Source organism: Astyanax mexicanus, chromosome 1 (genome assembly GCF_023375975.1).
Source record: "Astyanax mexicanus isolate ESR-SI-001 chromosome 1, AstMex3_surface, whole genome shotgun sequence".
Lineage (NCBI taxonomy): Eukaryota > Metazoa > Chordata > Actinopteri > Characiformes > Acestrorhamphidae > Astyanax > Astyanax mexicanus.
The window spans coordinates 30,778,766-30,798,792 of NC_064408.1; the positions used below are offsets into that span (position 1 = coordinate 30,778,766).

The 20,027-nt window shown below is 38.1% G+C and overlaps 1 protein-coding gene across 5 annotated transcripts in view; it reads left to right on the forward strand.

Moving 5' to 3' along the window:
* The window catches only part of dab2ipb (DAB2 interacting protein b), a 238,384-nt gene that overhangs the window by 132,529 nt on the left and 85,828 nt on the right, over positions 1 to 20,027 (forward strand). Inside the window, exon 1 of one of the 5 annotated variants that reach the window (XM_007260390.4) lies at positions 8,630 to 8,907. The exons of the other annotated variants lie outside the window; for them this stretch is intronic. The gene's annotated coding sequence lies outside the window, so the exon portion shown is untranslated. Of the gene's footprint in view, positions 1 to 8,629; positions 8,908 to 20,027 lie in introns of those variants that run through there. 5 annotated transcript variants of the gene reach the window in all.

Here is a 20,027-nt window from a genome sequence, read left to right on the forward strand (position 1 = left end):
AGACCCCTGGTCTATGTACTCAATTCCTCATCTCTGTACCGGGAATATATATTTTTAAAAATGCATTAATAATGACAGTGGACAGCAATGCAGTAGGTGGTAATGATCATGACCGTCAGCATCTGGCTAGAATTGTCCATGTGTACAGACAGTAGACTCTGGTAGAAATCACTTTTACACATTCAAAGCAGGAGGCCCCACACCCATATATCTGCAGATTAGTGCAGCAAACTTTACATTTTAACAGTAACTTGACTAAAAAAAATTCAGTTCTGAGATGCAGATGCAGATGAGGCAATTTATTTTTTCACAGCAGCAGGAAAAGCACAAGTTGTTTGCCATTACTTTGCAGAAGGACAAGTTGTCTAAAATATTTGCCCAGTGTATTGCACTTTCTTGGCAAGAGCTGTCATAAACATGTTCTTACGCTCAGAAGAGGATTTTAATGAATTGGCGAGGTCAGCTCACACTGAGTTTTACCACTCAGGTCAGTTTCTGCATATTCTCCTTCCCTCTCCCTCCAACGGCTGAAGAAATCCAATGTTGTCAAGGAAACAGTGATATCAGAACAAATCTCAGCACGACTTTATTGCTTAATAAATTTCATTCGATAAAAGGGGAGATTAATTCTTTGAAAAAGGCGGAAGGAAGGTCTGAGCAGAGCCAGTTTTAATCAAACTGTCAAGCCAGTGCTGTTTTTTAGGCCTTTGATTGTTGTAATGAAAAGAGAGCCTCAAATGCAGATGCTGTGATGACATGCTGTCTTATAGCTGCTGAGATTAAATCATTTTAGTGTACTGCTAAGATATACAAATAAAATACTTCAAAGAATAAGTCAACTGTTCACTATTATAAGTCTCTTGTTCATCACTGGAATCATCCCTCTGGCATTGTCCTATTTAAACCAGATTTAAATTCTGGATGAGATTGGTTCTATTCCTCTCCTCATTAGTTCTGACTGTTATTGGTTCTGTGCCTCATCCGATTTGTTCTAAGAGTTTCCCTTGGCTGAGAGTGGTCTGCCTCCCCACCACATTTGTTCTGTGACCTCCCCCTGACTCAGATTGATTCTATTCCCTGCTACATTAGTCGTAAAACCTCTCTTTGACTGTTCTTGGTTTTTATGCTCCATTACATGTATACTAAAAGCTTCCCCTGGTTTAAAGTCATTACCACATTTGTTCTAAGACCTCCCACAGGCTGAGACTGGTTCTGTTCCCCACAGCCTTTGTTTTAAGACCTCCACCTGGCTGAGATTAGTCCTGTTCAAAACAGATCTGTGACTTCTGGGACATTTCTCTGGATGTTACTGTTTATAAATCCGACCTCATATGTCCTGAAACCTCTCTTTGGCTGTTACTGGTTCTATACCCCATTTGTTCTGAGACCTCCCTCCTACTGTTATTTATTCTATACCATGTTTGTTCTAAGACCTCTCTCTGACTGTTATTGATTTTATAACCCATCACATTTGTTCTAAGACCTCTCTCTGACTGTTATAGATTCTAAACCCTACTATATTTGTTCGGAGACCTCCTTCCTACTGTTATTTATTCTATACCACATTTGTTCTAAGACCTCTCTCTGACTGTTATTGATTCTATACCCCATCACATTTGTTCTAAGACCTCCATCTGACTGTTATTGATACTATACCCCATCACATTTGTTCTAAGACCTCTCTCTGACTGTTATTGATTCTATACCTTATTATATTTGTTCTGAGACCTCCCTCTGACTGTTATTGGTTCTATTCCCCACCACATTTGTTCTGAGACCTACCTCTGACTATTATTGGTTCTTTACCCCACCATATGTGTTCTAAGACCTCTCTCTGACTGTTATTAATTCTATACCCCACCATATTTGTTCTAAGACCTTTCTCTGACTGTTATCGGTTCTATTCCCCACCAAATTTGTTCTAAGACCTCTCTCTGACTGTTATTGGTTCTATTCCCCAGCACATTTGTTCTAAAGTCTCTCTCTGACTGTTATTTATTCTATATCCCACCACATTTGTTCTGAGACCTACCTCTGACTGTTATTGGTTCTTTACCCCACCACATTTGTTTTAAGACCAACCCATCCCCCCCCCCGGCTGTGATTGGTTTGATTCTCCACCAAATGTTTTATGTAACCTCCCTCTGGTTTCACCATATTTGAGACCTCACTCTGATTTATATTGGTCCCCCCATCTGAGGTTTATTCTGTTCCCCACAACATTGGTTGTGAGAACTCCCTGTGGCTGGCAGTGGTTCTATTCCCATTCACATTAGTTCTGAAACCTTCCTTTGACTGTTTTTGGTTCTGTGCCTCATGGCTCTCTTTCTCTCTGACCCCTCACGACATTTGTTCTGTGATGTCTGTCTGGCTTAGATTGGTTCTAATCCCCACCACATTAGTTTTGAAACCTTCATCTGACTGTTTTGGTTCTATGTCTCATTACGTTAGTTCTGAGGGATTCTCTTGGCTGAGAGTTGTCTGACTCCCCACAACATTTGCTCTGTGATGTCCATCTGGCTTAGATTGGTTCTAATCCTCAACGCATTAGATCTAAAACCTTTATCTGACTGTTTTTAGTTCTATGCCTCATCACATCACATTCTTTTGGCTGAGAGTGCTCCGAATCCCCACAAGATTTGTTCTGTAACCTTTCCCTGGCTGATATTAGTTCATTTCCCCACCAAATTTATTCTGAGGTCTCTCTGACTGTTATTGATTCTGTTCTGTACCTCATCTTGTATTTGTTTTAAGACCTCCTGACGGAGATTGGTCCTGTTTTCAACATCAAATGTATTGAGACCTCCCACAAATGTATTCTGTGGTTTCTGTGACTGTTTTTGATTTGGTTAACTGACTCCACTCACACTCAATGTTTCAGAGAACACTTTTCAAACAGCTGGATGTTTGTTTCTGGATGGCAGCAGAAGTGTGTAGAATGAAACACTTGATTCTTGTATAGTTGGATTATTTGTTTTGAATTAGTGTTCTAGAGTTCTAATATGTTTCTGTTGATTATAGAGTCTGCCTGGCCTGTCTTTCAGCACCCACACCACTCCAGACAGCTGTGTGTATTCAGTTGGGATGAAAGGCAGTGATTTGGCTAGCAACAATACCAGTGAGAAGCTGCATGTGACAGAGAGAGAGAGAAACAGAGAGAGAGAGGGAGAGAGAAACAGAGAGAGAGAGAGAACAGAGAGAGAGAGAGAGAAAACAGAGAGACAGAGAGAGAGAGAGAGAAACAGAGAGAGAGAGCACGAGACAGAGAGAGAGAGAGAGAGAGAGAGAGAGAGAAAGAAAGAAAGAGAGTAAACGTTTTCATGTAAAAAGATCATGGCAAATGAGGTCAATAGAAAATAATGCCTCACACCTTCATTTGTCCTTTCATCCTACCACACACACACACACACACACTCATACACACACACACACACACATACACATACACACACACACACACACACACACACACACACACACACACACACAGACATATACACACACACACACACATACATACAGTGATGTATTCTCTTTCTGTCTTTTCCAGCTCTAACTCTCTCTCTGTTTTCTCTCTCAGTCTCCCTCTCTCTCCTTTACTAAATCATACTAGTTTCTTACTCTCTCTACATCTACTCTCTCTTTGTTTGTCTATCACACTTTCTCTCTCTTTTTTGTTCTCTGTACCTCTGTCTCTAAATGTTCTCTTTCTCTTCCTCTCTTTCCCTTTACTCTACCCTACAGCTGGACAATAATTTAATATCAATATTTAAAAATATTTCAGTGAATAAAGTGAATAAATTTTTTTAAAATAATTTTATTTCACATTTTTATCTCATTTTCTCCTCAATTTACACAGCCAATTACCCAACCCACTCATTAGGACTCCCCCTATCATTAGTGATGCCCCAACATCAGGAGGGTGAGGACTAGCACATGCCTCCTCTGAGGCAAGCTACATGAACAGGATTCCAACCAGCAATCTCCTGGTGATATCATTTTTAAACACATTTTAGATATTTTAATATCAACCAAAACCTGCATTAAGATAATTTAGCGAATAATTCAGCACAGAATAACTATTAGCATCAATACTAACATGCTCCAAACCTGCCAAAGCTGGTCGTCTGTTAGCTAGCATTGAGTCGATATAGACACATGTCGGTTTTCTGAGCTCAGTGATTAAAGACTTTTGTAAACTATAGTAGGGTTGGGGATCATAGAGCATTTTGCGATATGATATTATGATGATACATTGCGCAATATAACGATGATATCATAATACAGTGATTCTGTGATATTCGATATAGCAAAAACAATAGGAAAACAATTATTTATGATACTTTATGGCATCTGTGTACTGAAGAGGATAAAATAGTTCTGAATAGGTAAATACTAGGAATTATGGATTTATTGGTGTCATTTTCACAAAATTTGAAAAAAAGTATTTTTCACCACAGTTTTACCTTATTCATTTAATTAGCACCCCTACATGGAGTGATAAAACAGCAGCTTTATTTAGGAGTTTTTCGAAAAAAATATTGATATTTGACACCACATAACAATACAATTTGATTAAAACTATGTTATAAGCCATACTCCACATATCATATCAAATTACAGAACCAGCGTTTTACTTGATCAAAATATGGTAAAATATATAAATTGTGTTAATATTTTCTGCTTCTTTGCTTCTCTCTCCTTACTTTCTCTCTCTCTCTCTCTCTCCCTCATTTCTCTCTCTCTCTTACCCATACTCTCTCTCTCTCTCTCTGCCCTTTAAATGATTAAGGTGAATGCTAAATTGATTTTAAATGCTAAAGGCTATTTAAATTTTATGACTGCATTTAAGAATGAAGGCCACCCTCCACTCCCACCAAACACATTCAGTCATACAGTATAATAGGGAGTACTGTGTATAGTCAGTCCATCAACATCAGAACATCATTTTTTACAAACTACCATCTTTACAGGAAGCAGAATGCAATTATAATTTATGATTTATGATAACTGACGTTTAAAAGTTAACAATTCATAGAATAAAAACATAAGATTTGAGGATATACAAAAACTAAGACAGCACTGATTACACCCATTACCATACACACACATACACACGCTAGAGTAATTTACACTCAAAAATATCCTCCTTTTTATTCTGGCCTGTTTTTTTTTTGTTCATTAGAAGATCTTCACTCAGTTTAAGTGCTTTATAAGTGGATCACGTTAAACTTGAGCTCACACACACACACACAAACACACACACACATGTTCTCTGAGCAGGCCTCAGCATGCTGCATCTCATGTTTATTGCCTTTAATTGCTTGTCTGAATAGCTGTGAGGGGGTTCAGACACTTAGCTGTAAAAAACACAAAAAAATAATCATAAAAAAACATTCTTTCTTTGTCCTGAGTATTAATCACTTTAGTTTTACACGATTCAAGGCTCCTGGTTTACTAGCTGACTGCAGGGTCTCCTTCAAAACTATTGTTTTTTCATTCTGCATTATGAGATACTGCTTTGCCTCATACATGTATTGTAAAATAGATAAAAAATCTGTATTTCTTAAAACTATACTTATTCAAGTCTGTGCAATTCCGTTAATAAAGAGTTTATGAATGTCTAGCCTCTGATTGGCTAACAGCACTGCGACAATCCCTCCATGGCTCTGCAGTGGGCAGTCGCAAGCCAAAGTGGGTGGTGCTATAAATCTTAATTTACGGGTCTGGGGGCTTTTTCTGGTTCACTGATTCACTTTTTTTTCTTGTGTTGTGTTTAAAGCCTAGCTGCTATAGACAGCAGTTTTGTACTCTGGATAAAAAGTAAACTTTCCTTTTACTTAAAATCCTTTAATTTTCCCAAAAATCGATTACCAGTCAAGGCTGGAGCAGTATTAGCATTAGCTGCTAAGCGCTAGCCTTTTCCCCATTCAGAGGGGAGTATATCGTACTGCAGCCTGCGAGTTTACCGTGTTAAAACAAGCTATGTGGGACAAACCGCTAGCTAATATCGCCCTGGCTTACCAGAAACACTCCGGATTCCTCGGTGTAGCGCTGTCGGGTATAATTTATAGTGTTAAGCACTGAAATTAGCTTTTATTAGCTTTCATTTCAATTTATTTTTCTGTTAGAACTTAAATGACAGAACCTCTGCTGTCTGTTTTACCATTAAAGGTGGAACAGGAAATTGAGCTTGCTAGCTAGCTAGCTTGCTACCGAGATGCACTAATAGTGATTTATTCATTCTTGTTATTGTCAGGTCTTTAGTCTGTCTGCTTCTTATGTCTGTGTTATTCTCAGGTCTGTGTTTCATTCCCAGTGTTTTTCCACTCACCTGTGTTCATTTGTAGCTCCGCCCCTTCGTCCCAGGTGTTTCCTGTTCCCTGTGTGTGTGCACCTCTATTTAAGGTCCGTGTTCCATTTCCCCGGTGTTGATCCTTGTACGTTTATCGTCTGTCAGTGCTCCATGTTTTCCCAAGTTTCCTCAGTCCAGTTTTCAGTAAATCCCTGTGTATTTTGTATCTGTTTTCGTTAATAAATCCCTTTTTGTTTGCATTTGCGTCCGCCTCCGCGTCCTCCCTGCACCCACACCTGACAGTTATAAAGAAAATGGCCATGAAACAATAAAACTACACATTAATCTATGACAATATAGTAGTATAATAGTTAGGCCTGTCACGATACAATTTTTTGTGGACAATATATCGTCCTAGAAATTATCGCGATAAACAATATTTAGTGGCATTTTAAGACTAATAAATGCCACTCTTATAATGATAATATATATAACTGTATATAATGGTATAACAAAGCAATTATACCATTTTAAAGACAACAGAAATTGAATTAATCATAGCTTGGGAAATTGGGAATTTTTTTTCTTCATCGACTGCAGTCCACACTGTGTGTTATGGAGTCTCAGTATTAAAGCATTGGTCATTGCATGACTGGATAAAATACTGCTCATATATTTGAACAAACATATTAATAAACACAATAGATGATATCAAGATGATCAAATGTTACTGAGGTCCTGTCCATTTCTTGCATGATAAATCAATAATGTAATTATCATGACAGTCCTAATAGTGATTATTGTTTTCTCATGGCCCTCTGTTTTGAGTGTGCCTTTGAAAATCAGCTTGAAGGGTCATGTAGCTCTAACACTTCTTCTTCTCCTCAAGACTCTCAATACTCAGGACACCTTACCCCCTAGGCAGGAACGCTTAAAACAGGAGGGGTAGGTCTACATGGTGGGACCAAGAGGGTAAAGTGTGATTGTTCCTTAGTCTGTGCAAAAAGTGCAGCCAAGCCTAGTGCCGAAAAACTTTACAGGAAAACTTTAAAGTAGTTTCAGGCTGATATCGGAATATTCAATAGGCAGTAGTGGATCAGCAGTTAGAGCATCAGATCTGTGTGTGTGTTCCAAATTCCCTATGTGCCCAGCACAAGTATATTTGTTTATTTATATGGATGTCTCATTATCCAACATCACATTTTTGTTCATAGCATGCTTTGCCTAGTGAATATGGCCTTGTTTTGACTTTCCAAGCTGGGATATGCAAAGAGAAGCACAAGTATAAATAACGATAAAAGCCCTATCTGGACGGTATTCGTTTTTCAGGTGGTCCTAGGGTAATTTTCTTTTTTATGGGGGGTCCTCTGTGATTTTATTCCTTTCTGGAGCGACCATGTATGTGTTTTTCCCATATTCACGTCCTCTGAGAAAATTACAGGCTGAATTATCTACTGTTTTTCGTTGAACTCCGTGATCCTCCGGTAATTTTAGTCACATCTCTGAGTTTTGTCACCACTCGTTTAGTAAAATAGCTATTTGTCCACTGCCACACACTTTAATTACACATAGATAGATAGATAGACAGATAGACAGATAGATAGATAGATAGATAGATAGATAGATAGATAGATAGATAGATAGATAGATAGATAGATAGATACTTTATTTATCCCGAAGGAAATTTAGGGATAATAAGGATAATTTAATTCATTGGGCACTCATTTAACGGAGATCCACGTAAACACAACAGCGAGTGGAAATGGAGGAGCTACTGAACGCGATGTCATGTGACCAAAAAAGCCAAAAATCTCACTGGTCCTCCTGTTTTTTCGATTGCAGTCAGGATGCAGGAGTTTTATAACTGAGTAGAAGTGTGAAAGATGTATCACAGACACCCCCCTGAGAAACTAATCCCGTCCAGATATAGAGCTTATGACACATTTACATTTAAAAGTCCAGTTGTATTGTTAGTTACCATCACTGCTGCTTCAGCGACTTCAGCGTCCTCAGGCCCTGGAGACAACAAGCCACTTACACAACTAACGAGAGCAGGAACACACACAGGAGAGAGAGAGAGAGAGAGAGAGAGAGCGAGGTGGTGTGTGTGTGTGTGTGTGTGTGTGTGTGGAAGGGCGAGTAGGTATGTAAAGCATTTTACATGCTATATACACAGTTAATGTAAGCACACAGACTGAGAGAAGGATCAAGAGGAAGAGAGAGAGAGGGAGGGAGAGAAGGAAAGAAGGAGAGAAGGAGGGATCAAACAGTCCAGGCAGCAGCCCAGGAGGGGGCAGTATAGAAAGTAGTGAGAGAGAGAGAGTGAGAAGGAGTGTGTGTATGTCCTCACTGTGAGCCCTCACTGAGAGAGCCCCGCCTCCCTGTAAAAAGCAGGATGACTGTGAGCGAGTGAGGCATAGAAAGAGAGAGAGAGAGAGAGAGCGAGAGAGAAAGAGAGACGGAATGGATCTGTGAGAAGTACTCTGCACTTGTCCACTGCTCACACACTCTCTCCCTCTCTTTCTTCATCCTCCCCCTCACTTCTTCTCTTCGTTCCCTCCATCGGTCGCTGTGCAGCTTCTGATCCCTCCACAGGATTCAGACCATGCCTGGTGAGTGCCTCAGCTTCCACATGCCAGTTAGATGTGTGTGTGTGTGCGTGCGCGTGTGTTTGTGTGTGTGTGTGTGTGTGTGTGTGTGTGCGCGCATCTGTGTAGTATCATGGTGAATAGGAGTGGCAGTGAGGCACACGTGTGCACATCCTCTGCAATGCATATTAATTGCTTAGGAGTAAATGTGTGTGTGTGCTTGATTTTTGTGTATGTATGTGTGTGTGTGTGTTTGTGTTGAACAGAGCAGTCTGAAATCATCTGACAGGGAAATTCTGTCATGTCACTGCATGAATCATGTGTGTGTGTGTGTGTGTGTGTGTGTGTTGGTTTGTGTGTGTGTGTGTGGGGCGGGGGTGTTGGTGTGTGTGGCTACCACTCAGGATGTTGAGGGTCAGTCATTTGGCTTCTTTTACTGGATGCTGCTACATTAGAAATGTATGTAAACATGAGTGTTGCTGCTTTCACACTATTATCTGGTTTTGAAATAGACTGAATTGGTTATATTGTCTTGGTTTTACACTAATGGACAAAATAAACTGAACCAGTTAGACATCAGTTTAATTGTTTTTATTTTGATAAACAAATCAAACTGGCTCAAACATGGATTAAGCTGGTTTTAAACTATGTGTATGAACTGAACTCTGAATTTATACTGAAGAACAAATTGGATTGGTTTGAACATTAATTCTGTTGGTGTAAAACTGTTTATGAATGGAACAGGTTTTGAGACAGATATGGAAATTAGGTGTATAAACAGTTATAATCTGATGAACAAGTGAAACTGGTTCAAACATGATTTAAGCTGGTTTTAAACTGTTGTGTGGACTGAACTGGTTTTATACTGAAGAACAAATTGGATTGGTTTGAACGTGAATTATTTTTAGTTTAAAACTGTATGTGAATGGAACAGATTTTGAGACAGACATGAGATCAGGTGTATAAACAGTTATAATCTGGTGAACAGGTGAAACTGATTCAAATATGAATTAAGCTGGTTTTAAACTATGTGTATGAACTGAACTCTGCATTTATACTGAAGAACAAATTGGATGGGTTTGAACATAAATTCTGTTGGTTTTAAACTGTTTATGAATGGAACAGGTTTTGAGACAGATATGAAATCGGTTATAATCTGGTGAACAAGTGAAACTGATTTAAACATGAAATAAGCTGGTTTTAAACTGGTTTAAATATGACTTTAGACGGTAATACATGTACTAAACTGTTTTTGAATGATTTATACAGCAATCTACTCAGTTTTGTAGACTTGATTTTTACTGCTGCAATCTTTGAGAGTTCAGTCTGTGATGGATCTGCTATTTTGATGTTTGGTGCTGTGGGATGTTTTGATCACTATGCGAGGAGTGTGAGGCCAGTGTCTGCTGTGTTTGGTTGGCTGTTGCTAACTGGCATGAGTACATTGGCACGAGCTAATGAACTTTACCCCATTGGGGAATGAATCATCATGCACTGTATATATACATGACCTACATCTTTACCAGGGCCAAAGACTTTTCAGTAGCCTATAACTGTAGAAAACCCATACATATATATATATATATATATATATATATATATATATATATATATATATATATATATATATATATATATATATATATATAATAGTTTATTTCATGTGGTGGACCATTTGAACTCTCATATTGATACCAGTAAGCATACTAACCAAACATAAGGCCTATGCATCATAACACTGTACTACAGCACCACGCTCAAATCTATAATCTGTAACCTCCAACAGAACCCTCTACATCTGATAACATGAAAATCCTGTGAACACATTACTGTGATTTTATCGCATCATGAATCACGCTGAAGCTTTCAAACAAAGCAGTATTGACCAACTGGAAGGCCCCAGGCTGCACGATACCACTGGGATACTAATCTTTAACCTCTACAGTCAAAGTCAAGTTCCCATATCACCGCTAATTCACTGAGCTTCTGCCACTTCATCCCATAATATCCTCAGTAGCCTAATCCACACTCTAGAATAAAACACTTTTGGCTTAAACTGGATCATACTGTAATCCTCAATGTGAGCTGTCAATCGCGGTTTTTATAATGGGTTTCTTTACATAAAGCACACGCATATGTACGTTTACACCCTGTGTCACTTTATTACACTGTAAAAACAGTAAAAACAGAAAACAGGCAGAAACTGCCAGAAACTGCTTTTCCAAGGAAAGCACAGTTCCTCAGCTCTGATACATCAGCTAACAGAAGCCTGTGCTGACCAACATTACATTAGGACTGAGGAGATGTGAGGAGAGAGCACCATCTACATACTCACGAAGAGCATGGTAAATTGTGCTCTCTCAGACTCCGGCTGCTGATACCAAGCAACATGATCCAGGATTCAAATTGGTGATCCTTTAATCATAGTGGCATAACCTTAGTCTGCTGGCCCACTTCTGGCCCTTCTGTTGCCATGTTTTTATTGTTCTCAGGAACTCTTTCTTTCTTTTTTTCTTTCTTTTCAAGAATTTAACACTTGTTTCCCACCAAAATCAGATTGATGAAGTAAATGCAGGTATCATCAGTATCTACTGAAGAAGTTTGATTTATTAAAAAAAAAAAAATCATTAGACCTTCCGTCCTAAAAGGGTATTTTAATTTTCTTACAGATAAGATTTAGATACAGATTTTAAAATACATATTACAGATACATTAAATATACGAGAAACCCAAAAAAAATCCCAAAATTACAAAAAACATATTTTCAGTATTTGTCTGAATAAAAAAAAATAAAAAAACAGTTTATACAGATGAAATACTTTATTTTCAGTCATATTGTGCTTTGTTGCTGCATCTGCCTGGATATAAAAAAATGTTCAGTGATCAATAAATATTTATAAATAATCGTTTTGTAGTTTTTATTTTAAAAAACAAGACAAAAAACACATTTAACCTGTTTAATTTATGCAATAGCTACAAACAAAATGTGTTTCAATTTGATTTAATTTTATTTGGTTTCAGTCCATTTTTATTTTTATTTTGGTGAATTCTAAATACAAATGCATTCAATAAAATGAAGCCAATTTACAAAAGCCAATAATTTTGTTTTATTATGTATTTTATATATATTTTTTTATAATGACTCAGCATCACCAAAATCAGACTTATTTTTAATAATTGCATTTAGACTGTAAAGCAAAGTGAATAATGATAAAGCACATTTTAAAACATATTTAGCAGTGCAAGGACATAGGAAGGCACTTTACACCTGGTAGAGACTGATTGGGGGAGAGAGAGGGAGAGATAAAGAGGATAAAGAGGGTAAGAGAGAGAGAAAGAGAGATGAAGTGAGTGTTTCTCAGGAAGTGCATTTTGATATCTTGTGAGCTTAACTGGTATGAGTATATCAAAGAAGCGTACGGGGAGGAGGGGCTGGGGGAAAAAAGCTCTCGTTTATGTGTGTGTGTGTGCTTTTTGATATGACCGCCTCATCTGAAATCTCCCAGCCTCTCTCCCTCTGTAATTGCGCTGCCACTGCCAATCTCTCTCTTGTCTATTGATTTGCTGAGAGCTACTGAAGCGAGTGATTCTCCCGTTTCACTGAGAGAGGAGGAAAAAAAGAAAGGAAGGACGCTGCGGGTGGCTGAGTCTCCCTAGGAGAGGGTCACCCTGCCCGGGCTTTAAGGCGCTCTCTGTGGAGCTTGACCCTGACCTGGCACCTGGTAAGTGAGTGGCCAGACAGCCGTTTAACCCCTTAAACTGCAGGATTGAATACACAGCTGTTGGATATATATTTTCATCGTCAAAAGATTTCAGCTGGCAGGGAAGAAAAGTGATGGATAGTCATTTCAGACAGTCATTGAGTAACTCTGAAGAACACTTTTGTTTTGGGTGGAGATGGCCAACAAATCTGTGTGTGTATGTCCTGTAGCCAGCGCTAGAGCCAAGACCAATGGTTTTGTTTTCACATGTCCAGAAAAGCTGGTGTCATGGTGTGGGATGCCAGATCTTGTCTTTGGTCTTCACTACAGGCACTTTGAGAGCCCAACCTTATGATAATAATGAGGTACTGTAACTGTGGCTATCTCAGGAGCTTGCCATGAAGACACAGATACTATTCCCTATGCCATGGCCAGACACCTCACCAGACCTCTATTCCTGATTAGAAATGTGTGGGATGGAATTGAACGCTTTAAATATACTCCACACCTACCACAAAATCTGCAGGAACTGCATTGAGACTTATTTAGACTGCATAAGATGGATTACTGCAGGAGACTATTAGGAACCTCTACAACTCCACGCAGCAGAGATGTTTTGCATGTTGCATGGTGCATTATTGACACTAGCTCAGTAAAAAAAAACTGCCCATAGCAGTTTAAATCTTTATTTTTAGGGCTCTGAGTGGTCAAGCAGGCTAAGCACTGCCACAGTGATCAGAAGAGGAGATTGCTGGTTCGAATCCTGTTCATGTAGCTTGCCTTTGGCTACCGGAGCCCTAAGAGAGCACAATTGGCCTGGCTCTTTCTGGGTAGATGGCGCTCTTTCCTCACATCACTCCAAAAGGGTGATGTGAATCAGCACAAGACGTCTGTGAGCTGATGTATTGGATCCGAGACGCTGCGCTTTCCTCCAAGTGCACTGTGATGCCACTTGGCAATCCTGCATCAATAGCAGCTTGAAAGGAAATGGTGGCTGACTTTACATTTATCGGAGGAGGCATTGTTTTGTGTGCTAGTGCTTTGTGTTTAGTAGTGATAGGGGGAGTCCGAATGAATGGGTTGGTTAATTGACCATGTAAATTTGGGAGAAAATCGAAAAAAATAAATAGAAATAAAATGATAAAAAAAAATCTTTATTTTTATTCATTATTCCTAGAAAGCTTTACCTTTCTTCTGAATACCATTGCGTTTTTTGACATTTCCTTCTAGGTGCATTTTTTTTTACCGCTATTTCTTTGATGATGAGTGTAAAATAAGGCAGACAAGCAGCACAATGTACATCGTGTGCCTCAGCTGTTAAGAGCTCCTGTCATCATTCTGCTACACTATCTAAATCTAGAAGTATCTAAGAGTGAGTGTAGAAGGACGGCAGGCAGACAGACAGACAGACAGGAGAACAAGCTCATTAAAGAGGAACTCTCATTTAGACGGCTCTGCAGTGCTGTCACATGTAATTCAGGAAACCCGATAGCTTGCGCAAGATGCAGACAAACAAACAGCCTGGCACAGACAGACCCACGGCCAGCCAGAGAATGGCAGTCAGGCAGGCCGACAGACCAAGATAGAGCCGACCGTGCCGCGCACTCTGTTTGCCAAGATAGAAACGTAACATTACCATATTTGTTATCGTTATGGATGGAGACAAATATGGCAGGTTCTTATCAAATCCTTTGGAAATAGTTATTCTGGTCCTCAGAGGCAAGAGTGGATGCAGGCGGTGGAGATAAACACTGGGGGAGGAGGGTGGGTGGAGAGAGTGAAGGGGGGTGCAGCATTGATTTGTCCGGTGCCTTTTTCTCGTGTTTGAAAGTTGCCTAGAGTAGAGAAGTAAACTAAGATTCGTTTTTACTTCACATGTTTGAAGTTTGGTTTTGAGTAGGCCAGAACTGGAAGCCAAGGTTTTTGAGAGGTTTAAGAAAAAGCAAGTTGTGAACTGTAGAAGGCTGTACATGTTGGAAAACATCAGCAATATGAACAAACACTCTGCTATACATATAGATATATATATACAGCTCTGGAAAAAAAATACAAGGCTACTTAAAAATGATGAGTTTCTTTGGTTTTACCAAATTGAAAACCTATGGAATATAATCAAGAGGAAGATGGATGATCACAAGCCATCAAACCAAGCTGAACTGCTTGATTTTTTGCACCAGGAGTGGAATAAAGTTATCCAAAAGCAGTGTGTAAGACTAGTGGAGGAGAACATGCCAAGATGCATGAAAACTGTGATTAAAAACCAGGGTTGTTCCACCAAATATTGATTTCTGAACTATTAAAACTATATAAATATATGTATAAATTTCTTTGCATTATTTGAGGTCTGAAAGCTCTGCATCTTTATTATTTCAGGATTTCAGCCATTTCTCATTTTTAGCCAATAAATGCTCTAAATGACAATATTTTTATTTGGAATTTGAGAGAAAGGTTGTCCGTAGTTTATAGAATAAAACAATGTTTATTTTACTCAAATATATACCTATAATAGTGTATAATACCTGAAGTGATCTCCTATTTTATTTCCAGAGCTGTATATATTTCTTAAGCCTTGGCTGACAACAATCCAATATTTCTTCTTAAAACTACTGAGCTTCATAATGAACCCTTTTTAATTGGAGCTCATTGAAACTACATTTAAGAGGAGCATCAAACTTTTTTTTTTTTTTTCACAGAAGAAACACAAAGCTATCAACATGACCTCGCACAGAATGATTGGGTGCAGTTGTAGGTTAGACTTGTTACAGGTTTGGATAAGAATTTGCATTTTACTACCTTACTGCAGATACCTGCTGATTGACCTTTATACATGTGCATCTGAAAAATCTGTAATATAATCGTAAAGTTTATTTATTGGTACGTTTTAGTACTTGATGGCCAAGTCCTGCTGGAAAATGAAATCCGCATCTCTTTAAAGCTTGTCAGCAGAGAAAAGCATGAAGGGCTCTGAAACGTTCTGGTAGACTCTGAGATAACTTTGCACTTCATATAACACTGTAGATCAACACCAGCAGATTGCATGTCTCTCCAAACCATCACTGATTGGTGGACACTTACACACTAGACCTCAAGCAGCTTGGACTGTGTGTCTCTCCATTCTTCCTCCAGACTCTGCTCCCTTGATTTACAAATGAAATGAAATCAAATGAAAATTTACTGACAATTAGTAATGGTTTGGTATCATATCGTATGTTTTTTTTCCATGTCCCTCGGAAGCTGAAGAATGTTAAATTCCCACACAACATTGTAAAAAGCACCATATTTAAAGAGTCGGGCACTTGGTAATGAATGGTACACTATAGAAATGTCCTAATCAATGGGATCAGGTTTAATGCTGATGGAGGCATATGTCTTAATGGATCACATATTGATGTTAACCTCAGTTTCGATCCTTTGTTTTTACCACTGTGTTCTGGCAGAGTGCCCTCTGGCATCTTCTAGGCTCCATTATCTACCATTATTCCCAGCTATAGCCCCAAGAAGCTTTCTTATAAGGTCTGCAGAGTGGAACTGTTTTACATTTGAGCATGAAAATGTAGCATGCTATCTTTGAGCCTAGAATGCTTCACTTTGTGTCCTAGCTGCTTTTTAGCTGTTTGCTGTTGATGTTTTTGCCTCCATTACTAAAACCAGATGACCAAATACACTCCAACTATACCTTTACTGTTGAATTTTGAACTGTTTTGAACTAGAAACAGTGCTAGAAGGAATAAAAGTGAAATAGGATTAGACACATACATTATGTCACATTTACAAACACAACCAAAAAGCAGTAATCAGTAATCGACAAAAAACTAAATATATTACAGGATATTACATCTGTACACTGTACAAACATCACAGCAATGTTTTAAAGGAACAAGGAACAGGTGTTGGGACAGATTGTTCAGACAAATTGGATTATAAGGCATTAAACAACAATAAAATCATCATTTTTATGGCAATGGCATTTAAATAAATGATCCCAGAATGTCACATTATAAACTTTTTTAAGAACAATAAAGTGATTTTACTCCAGTATTATTTACAGTACGGTGGTATGTAGGGGTGTGCCATATCGTGTTGTATGCATTATAATATCGCCAACATTTTTGAATATCGTGAATGATATTATACCCTGAAATATTGTGCCATATCACCCACCCCTAATTATCACATCAGGGTAAAACTTTTTTGCTGTTTTTAGCAAAAGAAAAATTCACACTGTTCTCATTTCCCATTATATATCTACTAGAGACTGATTATATCTGTTCAATGTCATTTATTTTACTTTACTCATGGATATATGGAAATATTTGGAGTGCATTATTAGTATCATGACCATGATCGTTCTGGATGATTCTGACTTCGGTTGAAAATCTGATAAAGTTCTTGTATTTTTTTATATCTCAGTTAGAGGTGTGATATATCATATCGTAAGCAATAACAATTATTTTTAAGCAAATACAGATGTAATTTTTATTTTGTAGCAGTAGTGTATTCTTGAATTAAAAATTTTATTGGGTTTTTTCCTCAAATCGTCCGAGTATCGTTATCATAAAAATACCATCAAATATTGTGATACTATTTTAGGGCCATATTGCCCACTCCTAGTTGTATGGCTGTTCATGTTTGTGTATATATATATATATATATATATATATATATATATATATATATATATATATTTATTTTTTTTTTTTTTTTTTTTTTTTTTTTTTTTTTTCAGAAATCAGATTGGTGTAAGGTGAAATTTAGCAGCAAGACATAGGGACCGGATCAGATTGAGGCATAAAACTGGATCAGGACATTTCTGTCTTGTTTTCCATAAAAGGAAACACTTGGTATATGTGTCTGACTACCCTTATGACTGCTTTAGTTCCTTAAAGTATTTCTGATATGAGTGTGTGTGTGTGTGTGTGTGTGTGTGTGTGTGTGTGTGTGAGTAACAAGTTGACACTGTCTCTCCAAATTCCCCCACTTTTCCATCAATGATCGAAACTCTGTTGGCTTCTGTGTGTGTGTGTGTGTGTGTGTGTGTGTGTGTGTGTGTATGTGTGTCTGCATGGGGCATATGGGTATGCACACGTGTGTGTGCTCGTGTGCTCTTTATCTCTCTCTCTCTCTCTCTCTCTCTCTGGACTGCTGTAGGGGTAAGCCGCTTTTCCGGGCGGACGGATCCAAGGATGGGTGGGCGAGGGAGAGAGAGAGGGAGGGAGGGAGAGAGGGGGGATGGATAGAGGGATCACGGATGAATAGATGGATGGATGGCATGGTTAAAGGACTGGCCTGGGTAGAGGAGCTGCGGTTACATAATACCTAAATCGCACAAGAGAGACAGAGTGAGCCGGGCAGGGCAGGGGGAGTGGATGGGGGGGGGATAATACACAAAAGACTAAGAGAAAGAGAAAGAAAATAGACTTCTATTCTGTCCTGATTTACCATCACTAATCCCTTCATATGAAGAATACGTATTTGTCTCCTCCATCACGTTCTGCTCTGGATGTACAGTGATGTGTGCTGTGCCGGGCCTCTCCCTGACTGACTGACTCACAGCAGTAATGTACGTTTATCTATAGGTCTTATCACTAAGAGCAGCTGCTCATTTATATTGAAACTCTATTTTAAAGCCCGTCGTTAGTGGATTTGTATTTTCCCCCTGTATATATATATGATGTTCATTTCATCCAACCTTTCATACAGTCTTTTTCTTTGAGATGGCTAAATGTAAATCAGCTCTAGTCTCTAGTCTTGTTTTATGTCCTATGACTCATTATGGGCTAAAACAGCTTATTTTATACAGCTCTGGAAACAAAAAAATTACACCACTTAATGATGTTTTTCCTGATTTTACCAATTTGAAAACCTCTGTGATATAATAAAGAGAAAGATAGATGATCACAAGCCATCAAACCAAGCTGAACTACCGGGAGTGACATAAAATTATCCAAAAGCAGTGTGTAAGACTGGTGGAGGAGAACATGCCAAGATGCACGGAAACTGTCATTAAAAAACAGGTTTATTCCACCATATATTGATTTCTGAACTCTTAAAACTTTATTAATATGAACTAGTTTTCTTTGCATTATTTGAGGTCTGAAAGTTTTGCATCTTTTTTGTTATTTCAGCCATTTCTCATTGTCTGCAAATAAATGCTCTAAATAACGATATTTTATTTGGAATTTGGGAGAAATGTTGTCCGTAGTTTACAGAATAAAACAACATTGTTCATTGTTCATCAGAGAAACTGATTCAGAAACTGAAGTGGTCTCTTAATTTTTCCAGAGTTGTATATTATAACCTATTAAGGTAGAGCTAAGATGCTGTAGGCTAAATCTCTAGATAGTGTTAAATCAGCAAATATACTTCTGTGTGTTCTTTGTGTTGGCATGGTTGTTCAGCACTGCATCCTCTAGTAGGCAGTTTAGCGTCAACAACAAACGAGGCAACAGTGTAAGAGGTAGAAATTATGACATACCTACTACAAAAAAGATAAAGGAGGCGGGGAAGTAAATGATGGTGGTTTGCAATGCAATAAATGTAAATGTCATTCCTGGTTTTATACGGTATCAGTCAAAGGTTTGGACAAACCTTCTCATTCAGTGTTTTTTTTTTGTTTCTTTATTAAATTTCTTTTCTTCATTTTGGTAGACTAATATAATTAAACATCATAATAGACATCAATTAGACATCAAAATAATTAAGGCACACATATGGAATTACGTAACAAACAGTAAAAAAAGTAATTGTCCTTCACAATCCCTTGACCTAAATCTGATCAACTGGTAATTTAGATGGTAATTTAGTGATTTAGGATGAGCTGGAGCTTCACAGCTAAAAGGAAAAGCAGCAGCTATTGTTCAGCACCTCTAGAAACTCCTTCAAGATGCTGAGAAAACTATTCCAGGTGACTCTCCCTCATAAAAACACTGAGATTAAAATACCAAGAGTGTGCAGATCTGCCCTCAAAGATAAATGTGTTATAAAACATATTCAGGTTTGTTTAACGCATTTTGTGTTCCTGTACAGCTTAAAAGTCTTTAATATAAAATTTACAATTGAAACAATCATAAAAAGAAAAAAGAAAAAACATTGAATGAGAAGAGCTGTATCCAAACTTTTGATTTGTTCTGTATAAGAAGTGCTTCTCAGACTGGTCCCTAGGAAGCCCCAGATGGTCTAGACAGTTCTGTCAGCGCAATAATCTGGACTGTCGGGGGATCACTAAAGGTCACAGATTGTAAAACAGGCTTTTCACACAGTATTAAAGAGTGTTAACTTTAAGGATTTAAAAGTGCATTCAATCAAATTTAAATCTGCTTAGATAATATTACTTATTACGATTCATTTTCCTATTAAGATGTACTAAAAGTATATAGAAAGGTAATTAAATCTGACAAAAGGGCACAGAATCATTATCATGTCTCTCTTTTTTTACAGGAAAAC